This window comes from Halyomorpha halys, unplaced genomic scaffold, assembly GCF_000696795.3.
Source record: "Halyomorpha halys isolate HHAL.00 unplaced genomic scaffold, Hhal_1.1 Scaffold542.1, whole genome shotgun sequence".
Classification (NCBI taxonomy): domain Eukaryota; kingdom Metazoa; phylum Arthropoda; class Insecta; order Hemiptera; family Pentatomidae; genus Halyomorpha; species Halyomorpha halys.
In genome coordinates, this window is record NW_027105041.1 from 581,834 (window position 1) to 599,664 (window position 17,831).

At 30.5% G+C, this 17,831-nt stretch overlaps 1 protein-coding gene across 1 annotated transcript in view; it reads left to right on the top strand.

Annotated features, from left to right (window-relative positions):
* Positions 1–17,831, top strand: part of LOC136795980 (putative fatty acyl-CoA reductase CG5065) — a 56,853-nt gene that overhangs the window by 17,114 nt on the left and 21,908 nt on the right. The gene's annotated exons all lie outside the window — the stretch shown is intronic.

A 17,831-nucleotide genomic window follows, 5' to 3' on the forward strand; every position in this document is an offset into this window, starting at 1 on the left:
GTTTCATCTCGAGCGTTACCTTGCGTCACGAAATTAATTTTTACAATATTTACTCACACTAGTATGATAATCAGTGTGTATTTAACGTTGGTGGTAGTAATCTAAGAACGCTCTCAAAAAGTTCTTCCACCTATAGAATGCATAAAGAGAATGGTATTTTCTAATTCTTAGAGATTGCCATTATTTGATACTAAACTATACATTTGCACAATTAAAGAATAAATTTAAGTTTTTGCCCTGAATTATAAGAAAATATTGACCATGATTGGAGCTCTACATCAAAAACTTTCAAAATATTCAACAAAATTTAAATATATGTAAGTCATGATATTCTTATGAATTTCTTCAAAATATTTATTAAATTTCCGTTAACACAGATATCATGATACTAGTAAAAGTCATGGATGATGTTTTCTACTTGGAAGTGATTTTCTTTCGGAGTCAGGATAACAAAGAGAAATCTTCAATGAGAAAATCTTCTTGAATTCCCTCAATAACCTATTCCACACGCAAATTACGTAATGATCACCACCTCTTGGTAGTTTACTTGAAAATTTTTTATCTGTTTACAACCATGATATCTAGTTAATCTTGAAATGCAACACGCAGGCTATTTCAAACTATCTTGAATATAGTAATAATTGAGTCACCTCATTAAAACTGGGCTTTGTTTTAGGATGTGTATGTTACATACGGTAGTAAACTTTTCATAAATTATTATTGAACAATTAGAATTTAGGGGGGTTATATGTATAAGTAGGATAATTTTACAAATGACTGAGATATGTTTAATGTTTCACATGCTTCATAACATGTTAAATTAGACATGATTCACTAATTTATTTTGTCAGTGTAGATTAATACTAAGCAGCCAGGACACTTTTGGCTGACATTTGATTGAAGGAATACTTGAAGCCAACGAGATAAAAAAAAAGCTTTCAGTTTCGGAGCCGCATATCGCAGTGTTAACTGCCCAGTATATATAGTGTAAAAATATTTGAAGTAATAAGTAGTTTCAGATAAAAAAATGAAATTGCGTGGAGTTAATTTATAACCCATTAAACTAAAAAATTGCCAAGTAATGTTGATAGTGGAAGCGTCAGTATGGTTTTATTTTAGAGAAAAAGTAAGTATGAACATCAACATCATAAGCTTATTTCGCCGAATTATTCGTCCTTTACAGATAAACTTTGTAACAGCACCAACAGATATATAGCGCTACCACTTTGGTTTTCTATGCCACATGAAGACGATACACTAAGTTAGTGAAACGATAGATAGTTCGTTCCGTTAAAAATAGCACTTCTGGAAGTAATTGTTTAGCAAAATCATAGTTATCCATTTAGAGCTTCACAATTGATGAACTTAGGTGGATTAAACATAAAACTGTGAGTTGTCCAAAGTTTGACAAATTAAATTTTTCACCGAACTAACCTGCATAAATACCTCGTGCTCTTCAAAGAGGATACACACAAAGAAGTATTTTTATTTCATTCAAGAATTTTATTTTGTTTTTTGGAGATTTTTTTTACTATTCATTGTAATTTTGGAGCATTATTTTTTCTTTGGTGGACAAAAAAGTGGACAATTTATTTCTGTTTGTGATTTCTGATTCCTTTCTGATTTTTGTATTCATTTTTCTATAAGTTTTGACTCAAAACCAAGAGTGATAAGGAAGTAAATTAAAACTGCTTCAACCCATCTTTTTCATTGAATGCTCGGAGTCAATTTGCAGTGGCCTGCAATGCTAATATGAATAACTAGATTAAAAAAATAAACAAATAAAAGAAACAGCCGATCTATTTTCTAATTTTTTACTCACGTTTCAGTTAACTCTTTTTTGAATTCCTTTCGCCTAGTAACAAATTAGTACAGCAACTGTCTAAGGAAAAAAAATGGATAATAGACTCTACTGGTTATGGGATTCTGCGCAGTCAATGAACTAGTATCAATTATCATAGAAAGTACACTCTATTGCATAAATTAAATAAAAATTAAATCTGTATCGCCACAATTAATCAAGGGTGCAGTATTATAACGACCTACGGAGGTGATTTGGTCAGAATTTTACCCAATTAATGGCGCCCAAACCCACAGGGCTATCTCACAGCTACAGTGAAACAGAAAATAATTATCTGCCACAAATCTATTAGCACAGTGCCTTACTAATGAGCTACCCACTCCTAAATTATGCTACATTATGATTTGATTAAAACAATTCTCTAATCTAGGAACACATCTTTTAATAATAACATACTGTATAATCTGTTTATGATACATATTGTAAAATAATGTATGCATAATTTTCTTTAGACTTTTCATATTTACTTCAACTTTTTGAAACAAAAAGCTTTATTTACTAGTGCACTTATTTTTAAAATTCAGAAGTGGAAGAGACTACGGATCACGATTATTTGCGATACCCTGAAACAGAGACATGAAGAATACGTGTTCTAGCAACAGGATACGTGACTGCATCAGGAGGCTACTTTATACTACGGAATGATAGGGTTGCGGCACGTTTTGCATTTACAGTAATTTTAAACCACTCCATAGCTTCTGCTCTTATCTAAAAATGCAATACATATTTTTTTGAATAGTAATTATGCGGAAATCATACTATTATATCACTAATATAAAGTAATATAAAAAAAGTAAAAGAATTTTTTACCTTTTTATCAATCCAAATTCACAGATCCTAAATAAATAATTAAATCGTAATAAATACGAAAAGAAAACAAAAAATCTTAAAATGACTACTTTACTCCAAATTTAGGGCCTTAAAAATATATAAATGATCTCTCAGGACACCGATAACAATCTAAATTAAAAAAAAACAACGAAAAAGTGGTAAAGTATATCTGCATTAGTAATGTTATTTATATATTCATATTTGGTAACCCATACAAATGATAAAGGATTAAGTTATCACAAGGTCGAATCGAGCTCTGTTCTTTAGATTATTTCTAGATGTTTTCAAGACTATCGAACATCGTATAATTACCATGACATATTAACAAAATAAATGTATGAAGTATGGATTTTCAATAAGATCAGACACATAATCCACCTAAAATATGAACAAAAACTACATTAAAAATGAAAGGAGAGAACTGGACTATTACATTACTGAAATTTGTAGAAAAGAAAGGACTGCTACTTTTTAAATAAATATCCGAACAGCTCAGACGACGTAAATAATCCGGACGCCTTCTCAACCTATATTAAATGACAGTCACGTGGGATAGTAGAATTTAGCGGATTCTACTCTGCGTAGGTAAAATGGACAGAAATTCCGTTATTGAAATAACTAAGGAATACTAAAGTAATCCATTACATAAGTTCCTAATATAAAAGGGAAAGGATAGAACTAAGATGATAAGTCAAAACTCAGATTTGTGAAAGGATTTTATGCGGTAAAATGGGTTAGAAATCTCGGTTCCCCAAATGACATCATCAAAATACGAGAATTCATATTCGATGGACTCACTAAATTTTTTGGCGAAAATGACGTCTACAAGACTGTAGGAGCAAATGACGTTCCTACACGTCTTGAATGTTTAATAAATGCTATTTATTAAATAAATATTAATTGAAGTGTATATTACGTTCAAGTTCTAAAACATTCTCTACATTTCCTCAAAGGGAAGTGGAGTTCTACAGCAGCCTGCATTCTATCGAAGTAATGAATTCGAAGTAAAATCAAAGTTGTGATGTTATGAATGAAATTAATTAAATGAATATTAAGAATGAAATCTGAATAATGAGGGGATGGCTTGGAAGTTATCTCATCTGTCGACATTACGGATTGCGTCCAAGCCCATTCAATGCGTTATTGTAACACATAATGATTCAACAATTACTTTTTCGTCTATTCAAATTGTAGATAATCTGATCGATTACCACATTGTGCTTCAATTAAAGTAATCCTTAGCACGAATAAACCCCTAATTTGCTTTTTCGTTTTTGACTCTTCTTAATGACATAGTAGTCCATAATTAACAAAGGCAATCTTGATATTTCTCAAGGGCTTGTATCTGATTACATGTGTTTTTTTTTTAAGTGGTCAAAATCAAGGGCAAAATGATTAAAAAAATAAAATGGTAACAATATAAAGATAAGTAAAAAGAAAATACTAATAATACTAACACAATAATATCAGACTAATTCAAACTAGAGATAAAGAAGATTAAAGTTAATCAAAAATAAAATAATTCTATCTTGACCCATATTCAATCAAATACGTAATACGTGTAGCCAAGCTTTGCCCCCCACATATTGAACAAAAAGTAGGACTCTAACTTTAGGAATGGTTGAGGCTGGATAGCATCTGCTAGTGTCGGCAGTGTTGTTAGCTCAGGTAGTTAGGCGCGGTCTTACCCATCAGATATCTGCTGGCGGCGCCGGTTTGTATCCAGCCAGGGGCGTTGACTTTATTCGTTAAGTGGCGGTCCCACAAAATGAAAAACTTGATCCCCAACCATGGTTAGGACAAGAGACGACAAGGAGAGTCTTGCCGGGAAAAAAGCGTTGAGAGCTGTTTGGGACCACTGCCTCAACTAGATAATAAGACAATCCTAAATAAAATAACAGCTTATTTGGGATCTGAGAAAGAAGGATATCACATTCTGGGGATTTTATTGGGTTTAGTTTATTGATAAGGAATTTGACCGAAGAATGGTTCACAGCTTTAGAGAGTAGAGAGATGTGATCGATAAAGCTGGGGATTCTTGTTAAGGATGGGAAGTGAATGTGTTGGATAGATACTGGACAAAGTCTCCCTTCCCTCTCCTGTTCTATCCAAAGAAAGCCAGGAACCATCATTACATCGGAAGGAGTCGGAAATTGAGAGGTATTTCAGGACTTTTTAAACAACTTTTCAAAGGAAGCCTTAAAATGAAATAATTTAGTAGTCCTAGAATGTGGTCAACAAGTCAAAGAAGTCGGGACTATGGTTGGCCAATATAGTAACAGGGGAAAGGATGTTTCTAGGATGAGAGTTGAGAGCTTCGGAAATTTGTTGATATTTAGCATTAAAGTTGGCATAGACAAGAAAATTTGGTCCTGAGGAATCTAATTGGGATTCGGAAATGCATATTTTAGGTAGAGAGTTTTATACAATTGTTAAAGAGAAAATATGAGGATTTATTGTCATAGATTTTCTCGGCCGCAACCAGGTGTCTGCTATAGTTCAATGAAGAATGATTAAAAAAAAAAGGCAGGTCTATTTTATTATTTACTAATAACTCTTCTTTATCTTATTTAAACACATTTACTATTTGAAGAACATGAAGTCCCATGATCGTTAGCACTTGTTTTAAAGCATCCGGTATTATGTGTGCAGTCGCCTTATTACGAACCAGTGTCCCTCATCCTTGCGTAACTGATATGTACGATGAATAATCTGCATAAGTGTCGCATAGATATTTCACAACATTGTTCTACGTATTTACGAAGTTGTGGATTAATTCATCGTTGCTAGAGCGGCTTTGGAATTTGTGTTATTTGCTCCTACAACTTAATTTAATTGTTGGCATAATAGTGGAAAATTTTTAACAAATATTGGTAGAGACTTGGCTTCTCTACTGATTGATACTTTTTCCATGTCTTTATTTTTGTATTTGATAACAGTTGATAAGAGGTGGTGATGAAAAAGGGCGACTCTTTTGGAATAGCTTGGATTAAAATGTTGGGTTGGGATTCAATTTCAACCAGTGAGGTTTTAGGTGTGGATGATGGTTGTTTCTTTTCGAGCGCTTGGTATTTTGCTTATTGTATTGTAAGAGTTTTACTTTTAATCGCCGTTACCATATAATAACAGCGCATTTCATATTACTAGCTGTATTTTATTTTCTTTGTACCACTAAGGATGTATAAATTGGTAATAAACATATTGTTATTGTTCGTTGTACATATTCTACCTCTTCTAAAGTAATGGTTAATATTATAATATATACTATGTTTTATATATTATAAAATATAGATGGCACTATATTTGCACATAAAATTATAATGCTTCACTGTTAATATGGTCACTTAATATAAGATGATTTAATAAACCTTCAACTATAGGTTAGTGCATGCGTAAAACCGATAAAATGTGTAACCAAATAATTTTTTTTTTATTTCTTAATTAGCATCTAGGACTTTTAAGTAATTGAGCAATGTTTATCTTTCATAATTCATTTGGGTATCTAATATATGATACATTCACGTAACCTTCTTAGCCAACTTCCAAGCGGCTCAACGGTCCGTGAATATCAGATATTCCTTAAACTCATTAACGAAATTAAGGCGTAGAAAAGTCAAATATAATAACATATGTTGGTAACTAAATTCATGCATGTATATAATAATTTTTGTTTTTAGAAAATGTGAGATACCTCGGTCAGCCTTTTGTCTTCATACGTGATTGACATACCTTTCTTAAGAAACTACAAAAGTCTGAAAGTTCTAACAAGTATAACGTTATATTCATATATTAATTGGTGTGTGCTTGTTAATAAGTTGAAATAAAATTGTATGAACTACGAAAATAAAGTCTCAAATTGTATTTTATTTAAAATATCTTTCAACAACCTCGAGAAAATGTAATGTTTGACTCCGGGCCTGTGTCAGTGGGGGTCATGTTGTTCAAGAGTGGTTTTTCGACAATTAAGTTAGTGAAATAAAACAAATATTACCTCACTATTTCAGTAGCATAAACATAAATTTTTACATGAGCACATGTAAGCAGAAGAAAATCAGTAAGTAGACAATAAAAATTCAGTTGATTCCATTCTTCTAATAAAAGTAAACATACTCTGACAAGCTGTGATAATTCAGAAAAATCAAGAATACGATTTTTTTAATGAAAAATAATTAACGCATCGTTCTTGAGACATTATTTCTTAACCATCATCTTGAAGGATACCTACATAAATTTTTCCGACTTGGAATTCTTTCAAGATATTCCTAGAATGACACAGTACTTTTTAAAATGTCATTATAATTTTTTTTTTTCGGCCAAGGTATCACAGCTTAAATTACGACATAAATCGCTAAAAATACTCTGAAGTGAGAGTTTTGACTGAGTGAGACCTTTTTGTTTCTTCATAATTCCTAAATGTGAACGATATATATATATATAATGAACGGTGTGTATATATATATATATATATATATACACGCATCCTGTTTATTTAATTTTAATCCTACTTTAAAAGATGTAAGAGTTGACGCTTTTATGCAGACATAAATTTTTTTTTTTTATATAGTTTTGAGGTCACTCCACATAATTTGAGGAACCCACTTCGGAACCTTGACCAGCTTGAAACTTGATAGTCTTGTTCCTAAGGTTGTTTCCACCTTACTGAATCCGAGAATAAATATTTTTATTAATCATTTTAGTAAAATTGAATAACACAACTTATCTTACACACAATTCTAATATATCAATGCGTTTAATTTTTTTTTTTATACAGAGCCTATTCTATGCATTGGGCGGTATAAGCAACTAATATATGTTTGGTCGCAAATACTGTAAAGGAGTTTTGCTCTGAAGGAGTTGAGTAAGTCAGGATTGTTCAGAGGATGGCTTGGAAACATATATATTTTGTTTTATAATAGACGTATTTACAATTAGGTCAAAGACGGTTTAAATAAAATAAAAACAATATATGTAAACCAAATAATCAATTTTGATTTTGTACATAATCGTATAAATAAAAGTTTGTAAAAACAATTGAGTGGTCATATTTTGTAAAAGATTAAGCATTAATGAAATTAATACGGTTTTAATAGACAATATTTTTAAAATTTGATGGCAATTGGTCACGAATTTTATCGTTCAGATGGATCTGAAAAAAAAGAAATTATAATATTTTCTCTATAGTAATTAAGAATAGGTATCGAATAAGAATAGACACCCAAGGAGTACAAACTGCCACAATACATACAGGAGAACTGCAGGCGATCGTTATAATACTTTATTATTTATCCTTGGATGGTAATAGCTCAAATAAAATGTTTTATATAGACTCGACCTCTGCTTTTCAGTGTGTAGCCAATTTAAATAAAATTGGACTCACGATAAATAAAATACACAATTATATAGAAATATTAAATTACCTTAACAAAAGTATGAACTCTCTCTAGACCCCTGGACACCTCAGGGCACTAGGAAATGTGGCAGCGGATAAATGAATTAAAGAAGGTGCTAATACTTATATTCCACCTCTCCAAATATATGAACCAAATGATTACAAAGTAGACCTAAAAGATTAAGTTCGGAAAAAAACTGGAAGTCTTTGCTGGCAGAAATTCCACTAAATACCAAATTAAGAAATATCAAATATAACACTAAAATATTTAGTGAGTAAGTGCAGGAAGAGGAAACAGAAGAGAAGTGAACGGTATAATAAGCTTTTGTAAAACATGCGGTACCATATTGAGAGGCAGTGCTGACGGACTAAAGAATCAATTAATAATATCAAAAAACTATTGAAAGATAAAATAATATACAAATAAAAAAGATATTAAAAAAAAATCAAAAGACACAAAAACAAGATTACAACTGAAAATTGAAAAAAATCTAAAAATGGCGTAACAACTGAGTAGATGCTCGCTAAGAAAATCAGTAACCTAATCTAACGAATTTTGTATTAGTAGTGTTTCATTATTTTGTTATGTGTTTCCATTAATGTCATTTTATAACTTCATTTTCCATAGTTTAACAAATAACTCTGATTTAAAAAAAAAATGTAACAAACCATATGTTATAAACTCCCCTTAGTTTATGATTATTATGAAACTAAATATATATATATTACTCTGTTTTAAATAAGTGTTTTTGAAAATCTTAGTAATTATATTGTAATAACAACAGAGCGTGAAAAAGACTGGACCATATATAATTCCTTAAGTGGGCTGCAATATTTTTTCTCAACTTCCTTTTCAGGGGAAGTGTTATGTTGAAAGAACATGCTGATAACATGTCTACTATTTTGTGTTTCATTCATTAATCGTAATAAGTAAAATTCGCATATTTTAAAAGTATATTGCAATTATGTAAATATAGATGATTAATATGCATAGCTGTCCTTACTTTCAAAAGTTATTACTTCAATTACGATTTCCAAATATTACGAAAAAGTTTTATGACGTGTCCTAGACTGGACGAGGCTATGGTAGATGGTAGCTTTTTCGGACTCAAAAAAAATCAAATATGTGGACCATATTTTAGTACCCTTATTACATAGTTGAATGGTTGACATATTGAATAGCTTAAGTATTTCTATTGAACATTTGAAGTTCAATATGGACTCTCATTGAACTTAAATTGTTTAATAACTCAAGTTCGGTGTAATCATCGCAAGTATATGCCGCAGTTCATGGCAGTGGTAATGTGGTTAATAAGATAATAGAACTATAATCCAAGGAACTAGGAAAGAGAAACATCAATATTAATTATAATGTTTTACCTTTAACATGCAGTAACTTACCACAACATTATTAAGAATAAATTTCCTAAAGATTCTTTTAACAATATACCAAACAGTTTTAAACAGGCTGATGATGTAAAAAACAATAAATCGTAAAAAAAATCAGTTACTATGTTTTATAACTGAACGTCTCAAATATGTGATGTTTCATATTAAAAACAAATTGTTAAAGTTGCTAATTTAAACTAATTTTCCTAGTGTCAACGTTCATAACGAATGTAATAAAACGTATCTTTGGCCGAAAATAAATTAATTATTAACTATTTTTATCACAAAAAAGTCTTATAAAAATCATCCATTTGGTTTCAACACTTTTTTATTATCTTAATACTCCTACAGCCATTTCGGCAATTTTCAAGGATCTTATTATACTATTACCATCGGCCAAAAACATTGGTAATCAACATAATTGCAGGCCATTTTGCCTTTGTAAATTATTTAGCATTATTTAATTTTCTTGAAAGCGTCTTAAATTATGAAAACATTATGCACTAATAACTAATGTTTTCATAATTAATGTTCTGGCTGTGGTAATGTAATAAGATAATTGAAAATGGCCGGAATGGCCGAAACGTAAGAGTATTAAGATAATAAAAAAGTGTTAAGACCAAGTAAATATTTTTTATAACTACAAACAAATCTGTCTCAAACAATATTTTTCATTATACATAAAATATCCTTATTTTATGCTGTTAATAATAATAGCTCTTGATAAAATCCACTTGTTAAATTAGTTAAAGGTTTTTACCTATAACAAGTTTGTAGTTCTTTTTTTTTCCCTTATTTTGTTGATCTATGAGTGGAAATTACAATTGTGTATGTCTGAAATCTCAATTCAACGGGACTATTACTTTTTTCTACCGTTGGTATTAGAAGGCCTGAATGATTACTTAAATCTGGATTGATTTGACTGTTCTACAGCTTAGACGACAAATATGTGTATACTTTATATTAATAATGCATTAAGGAGAAAAAAACAACTCTAATGCGAGATTTATCGTATGGGCAAACTTGACCAAATATATAGGTAATTGTAGTTTAGTAAAAATATTAATAATAAAGTGATGGATTTTCATTTCCGAGGATAGGAATCAGGAATATAATTATACTAATGTATTATTTTTAATTATACATATATTGGTTATTAAGAATAACCAATATTCTTTTTAAAATTATTTGACCTCTGTTTTAAACTTAAGTCATTTGAATGTTTAATGTTTGAAATGTTCCACATTTTACTACCATGGTATTTTTAAATAAATAAAATAAGGTAGATAATTATGTAAGGATCAATCTCTGAAAAATATTATGATTGTATAATAATAGCATACAGGCCTAGACAACTGTTGCCCTTGTTGATCAGCAAAAGAAGGAAAGACCTTATGGCGTTCTTGGCCCAGATCAGCAAGATTGATGGATTGCAGAGCTTAACTCTGTTATTAATTATTAACATTTATAAACAATAATCATTAACTAGAAGTATATTATGAATGAAACATTTTAAATGACCTTTTCAACTAGAAGAAATAATACACCATCAAGATACAATTTGGAGATCATTAATGATGCTCATTATCTATTTGTTATTCTAGATGGATAAACGAAGATTCGAATTCGAAAGTAAAATATTAGATAAATGTATTTATAAATAAACAGATACGTTTATTACATGTATTTGTTTATGAATTATAAATGAAACTACTTAATAACCTGAGAAAATTCAACAGTTAATAACATTTATTTAACACATACATATGTAACATGTACATAAACATATGACGGGCCATCGAAAAATCTTATCACTAAAATATATTGAGCTTTAAAAGATAAAATTAAAAGATGGAACAAGGTATGCAAATAAAAATACGAAAACCTTTTTAAATTTAATTAATTTCTCATTTGGTGCTACACTGGCCATTGGTTTTCTTCACAAAGCATTACAAAGGAATTGCAGAGGATGTATCCGATATAAATTACAATAACAAACAAAAAAAAAAGTAAATAAATCTCAAACAAAAACCAAATCGTGGAAAGTGGATTTATTAAAAGCTCATTTTCGTTTTGCTCCATTACAGTCATCATCATCAGATGGAGAAAGCAAAAAACCACTCAGGTGATAGTAAAAAGTATAGTCGTTTCTTCTCCTTCTTCTTTTTTTGGCACAACAGCTGCCTTGACCTGCTCAACGGCCGCCAACCATCTTTCTCTGTCTTCTGGAAGGGTAACTGGGATCCTCAGTTGTCGCAGATCCCGCCTCACAGCATACCTCCATCGGCCCTTCGGCCTACCACATTGCCACACACCATCCGGAACGTAACTGTACAGTTTATGAGCCACTATTTCCTCGCCAAGATGTCCAGAGAGGCCTTCTGTGACACATCAGCAAGCTCTTTAAGAGCTTCAGCTCTGTATAAAGTACTTACGTTTCAGGTTCCTATTTTATATGTCCGTTTCCGAAGTTCATGTCTTTGCCGTGAATCAATCCTACATCCGATCGTTGAGATATACAATATACAATATGATTTTTACGATTCATGGGGAGTCGGCCCATGAATTAACCCTCCTCCTTTATCCAGGCTTGGGACTAGTCGTTTCTACAAATGGATATATGACAGATTAAAAATATAAAGATAAAAAATATAATATAAATATGCTTGGAAGGGCTCCCACTTCAACTGAAATGGATCAGTTGAGTGTTCATCCATGTCTAGAGCGAATATAGTGCTAGTTATCTAATTACAATAGTTATACATTATTAGAAATTTCTGACGACTTTATTTACAAAATAACCGTCAATTATGCTGTTAAAGGGGAAAACTTGCTACAGAGTATTTTAAAGGTTTAGTTGGACGTAACATTACATATTTAAGTATTAATATAAGGTCCTTTTTTTATCGTCTCTAACAATAATACTATGAAGTAACGTAACTGGGTTTTTATTTATTTTAATAGTAAAATAAATTAAATCTTATTTGACTTTAATATTTGATACCTGCTTAGATATCAGAAACTATTTTGGTAGCTATATCATAGGTAATATATACAGTTAGCCTTAACTTTGTAATCGTTAATTAGATACTCAAACATTAAATGTCTAATTTATATCGTGCATATGGCTGATTTATTTTTTTTCATAATTAGCACCCACGAATCGTCACAATTTATGGAAACCAACTGTCCATACCAACACAAAGCCCATCTTTCACGTTCAAATGGTAGAGTCGGCATTACTGTATGTGATACATGTAGGGGCACATGTCAATATTATTGCTACAATTTAATCCACAGAATGTAGTGAAGAAATCCAATATTGATTCAATCATATCGTGTAGTTGAAATGAAAGAATGATAAACCAAATGAGTACGCAAGACTGTAATAGTGCTAGGTAACCAGGCGGTTACGTGTGCTCACTTTATCTGCTCTTATGAGCAACACTGCCATTAGAAGAACTGAATCTTTCAAGTTACGAAATAAAATAAAATTTCATTTCAATATTTTGTGTTCATAGTGTTTGATAATACTCACGTGAAATAACTGAATAACTTGAGACATCGAACTTCAAAATCGGGTTCGCTCAAAACAAGGTCCAAAGGATCAGAGATTCAACAAACTCACTTTCAGTATTTTGAAGTGAAGTTGTTACAGAAGAAACGAGAATCAGTAAGTAATCTGAGTCATCGAACATGAAAATAGAATGAGCCGTTTGCTTAAAATTGTCATGAACCTATTAATGAACAGGTACACCCCTAAACATATTACCCTCCTTTTGTAGTCGGGTAATATAACCATTCATATTTTTTTCTTTGTGTGAAAGAACTTTTCTTTTCTTTTTTTTTTAATATCTTTATTGAGATTTACAACTGTACATAACAATACATTTAGTAAATTTGCTGTAAGTGTATAATGGAGTGATACAGGCGTTTAGAGGAACTACCCAGTGGTAGGACTCTAATAACGTTTTTACATCAGAAGGTCTTGAGGCCATCTTCTTTTCAGGCACCTCAGAGGATTGTCAAGAATGGCCGAGGAAGCAAGGCCAGAAACTATTGGGTTTGGGAGGTTAGGGAGTTTATGATGGAAGGGATGATATCTGGTTCGGGCTAGATCGGTTACATATGGAGCATTAAGGTCTTTATGTATTATTTTATTTGTGACAAAGTAAGGACCACTGAGAATTTTACGAAGGAATTCGGATTGTAAGGATTGGATACGAGAGGAATTCGTAGCTTTAGTGAAGCCCCAAAGCTCAACTTCGCAAGTCCAGATTGGTCTTATTATAGTCATGTAGATCAGTCTTTTGTAATGATTTGGAAGTTTAGACCGTTTGTCCAGTAAGTGCTGTAACAGTCGAAATCGACGTGTAGTTTCCTGTCTTTTCAGTTTTGTATGAGGTTAGTCGTTTGTCCAGATGTCCAAGGTAGCAGATCTGTTGGACAGGTGTAAGAGCATTATTATCAAAGTATATATTTACAAAAAAACTGTAGGGGAGTCGGCTAGTTTACGACGAAGAGTAAAGGTGATTTGATGGGATTTATTTTTATCTTCCAATTTCGGCATTATTCTTTGAGGGTTGTGATAAGGGATTGGAGAGTTTAGAATGAAATGAAAGGATTATTACTAACTGTGAGCACCCATGTGTCATCGGCATAGGTTGAGAGGATTGGTTAGGATGTCAGCTGTATAGACTTGTAGAGGATGGGAACGAGAATATCACCTTGAGGAACATCAGCGGTTTGAGAGAAGATGAACTACTTGAAAAAGAATTTTCAAATAAACAAAAACCTAAAATAAAAGTTAACAAAATCCTTAAAAGGAATAAAATCTTATTAATATGCTTATTAACAAGTTATTGATATGGGAGATCGGAAGAGGAGAAATTCAGCTTTCCAGCAGCGTTGTGTCTGGATAAAATTTTGAGTAGTTAAGAAGGTTTTATATGAAAAATGGAAATGAAAAAGAAATAGTCCAACAATTTTTAATCATTAATTTCTCAGAAAATGAATATTTAAGTGTTTTAAGGAACGTTCTATGTGTTATTTTTCGAAAAAAAAGTATTTCGGCTTAGTTTACTAGAAGCGTATATTAGCTTTAACTGTTGGATATGAGAATAAAATGTTATTAATCAATTATTTTAAAGGAAAAACCTTAGTACTTTTCAGCTAATTTATTTCCCTAATTAATCCTATTTATGTATCTATAAATCTCGATAATGGGCAGTATGTTTGAAACGTTCTCCAAAACGAAAGAATAACTCAGAAGTGATGAGGGCTTTCCTTTAAAATAAATAAATAATAGGGTTTAATAATTTTTATTTATTTGATACAATCGGCAATAATTTTTCTTAATATATGCAAAGAAACAAATCGATTGGTAAATAATAAACTTGAAATCCATATACAGTAAAGACAGAAAAGAATAATATAAAAAAACAATTCGAATATTACAAAAAATTGTTGTAAAGGAAACAACTAATATTTTAGGATGTAGGAGCACATAAAAAAATAGTTTAACATTTGTGACCCCTTCACTAAGAAAAAACTTTAATTATTTTAATATTTTGATATAATTATACTTAATATTTATGAAAACTCATTGGTGAAACGGGGAATGCTGGTGTACTGTCGTTTTCTTCATTCGTGTTGAACTATTGACTTTATCTGAATCCGTGATAAGCTGCGAAATATTTCCCAACAACCGATGCAGAGAAAGGCGGGAAGCGGTAGATGGAGAAACGTAGTTGACCGGCTCCTGGAATAACCACCTGGCTTCCACATAGCATGGTACCATTTTTAAAAAAATATCTATCTACATCCAAATTGTGTAGGATTATAACATAAAATGAATTACGGTAATGACAAAAATGTTAAAATGTTTTAAGTAAATGATACTTCAAACTCCAATTAGAAAGAATTATCCGACAATTTAAACGACTGGTTGGTATATAAATTAATAAAAATACCACATTTGTCTTATGCTTAGTACAAATTATTTCATTAAAAGGAGAAGTACATATAAATACGTGCTGAATTAATTTACAAACTCTTCATTTATATAATCTTATCCGAAGTAATGAGTAATATTCCTTAAGCAAAAGGTTCACAGATTCCTATCCCTAATGGTTACGAAATCGGAAGTTCCATATATAATGCGTAACTTTTGTTACGTGTAAATGTTTATTAGTACACCACCTGCTAGTGAGAGCTGCTAACTAGATTTGGTCGATAGTAAAACCTTGTATAGTGTTAGTAATTAAATATCCAATTTATCTATGGGTAATGAGAATAAACTAAAACTGTCGATAAATTGAAAATAAATTAGTAAGTATATTACTTTATGAATATAATTTTTCACTTTCGCGAGACTGGTCATTATTATTAAAATAAAATACATTTTATCCAATTTAAATCTCAAAACAATTTATATTTCTTTATAAATATAAATTCAGCCAATTAGACTATCCTCACGGAGTATCTCGCATTCACATGAGTAGTAAAAAAACTTTTTGCTGGCTATTATGCCCAAATGAATAATTTCAGTCAAAATTACCCTATTTTGTCAATTCTTTACATTAACATTAAAACTTAATCACAGTCAATTTACACTATTATCCTTTATCACAACAATATTTGCAACTTAAGTATAATTATTAAGATTGTCCTTGAGTATGGCCGAAACGTTGAACGTATAAAGGAATTTAAATTGTTTTCAGACTTAAATTGGAAACAATTTATTTTATTTAAACAATACTACTTTATTTTGATTCTAGATAATGTTCTTAAATTAAATTTAAGTGGATTGTATTTTGATCAAAAGTAATCTAATTATGAATGATTTATACAGATGTGTGTATACGGAAATGAAAAATGTGTGCATATAAATGTATATAATGTAAATACAATAATTATACCTGTTTAAGATATTTTTTATTGTTAATAGTAATAGTGTGATTCATAATGACTTTCAAATTATTAATAAAATATATTAAATTAGAAAATAAACATTAATAAAAAATCGTAGAAAACGAATGGATAAAAAACATTTATTTAAAACTCAACCTACTAAAACTGGCAAGTAAAATTATTGTTGCCATGCTTATTCATTTACATCAGATATTTATAAATGCTAAAATTAAGTCAACAAATTAATTTGAAAAATTAAGAAATAATAATTTATTTTCAAATTAAGTAATGCAAAAAGACGTACATGAAAATGTTAGATCGTACAGAATACTTCAAATTTCAAATTCTGTAGGGAAGTTCTTCAGTTCAGTTCATCCGAGGATTATTGGAGGAAGATTGCATGCAGTTTTAATGCTTAAACTTAAAATTAGTATGTGCTCTAAATTGACAGAGTAAGACCTAGATTAAAAACGTTGCTAATAATCAAACAATATTTTATTATTTAAATTAATTATTTATTATATTAGTAAATCACAAAAATTTTTAATAATGTTAAATTCCGAATCATTGAACAAAAACTAAGAATAATTTTTTTTTTTTTCGTTTTTGAATGTGTTGATATTTTTATTGCACAAAAATGCAGTGTGTGCAGTGCAAACTTTGTTATAAATTTTTGCAAAAGAAATAAAGTAATTTTGCATTAAAAATTACTAAAAGTTTATTTCAATTGATTATTTGCAAAACAAAATAAACAGCTTAAAGGATTAAAAACCTAAGAATCAAATTTGTCCTGAATTACGTCTGTTTGAACGATAATATTAACCAGAGGGATTGGAGAAGCATAGGATAAAGGACCTTATGGAAAATTAAAGGCATTGACTAAAATGTATGTTATTTTCGTACAACTTATGAGATATTTGGGAATTGGAAACCTAATATTTCTGTGCAGGACTATTAATGCTTCGGTAGTTTTTAACTCTTTTTTTTTTGTAAGAAGATAAGCTAAGAGTTCAAGTTGTATAACAAAGGTATTAATAGAACTATTGTGTTTCTAACAATAGAACCTATGACGCGAATCTGAACCATTAAGTATATTTCTTTTCTTATTCAATCCCCGTCATTTCTTTGAGTCAATGATGTTAACGGGCCTTTACTGCGACTTCGTAGCACCCTTTCAAGGACGAAATCTTGGGCAGGAAGATGTCATTTCGGACAAGGCGGAATTCGACCGTGAAGGATTAGATAGGAACAGAGCGTAAAGATAACCTGAGGCCGTTCGTGTCGGCATTGAACTTTCTAGCAAACACTATTATTTGCTTATGCGCAGTATTCTTACATGGATGCATTCAACACTTTTAACTTTATTAAAATAATCAATAATTGATAAATGAATTCTTTTTCTTAAGGTTACCTGAATGTTTCAAGCTATTTTATAAATAAATATATATA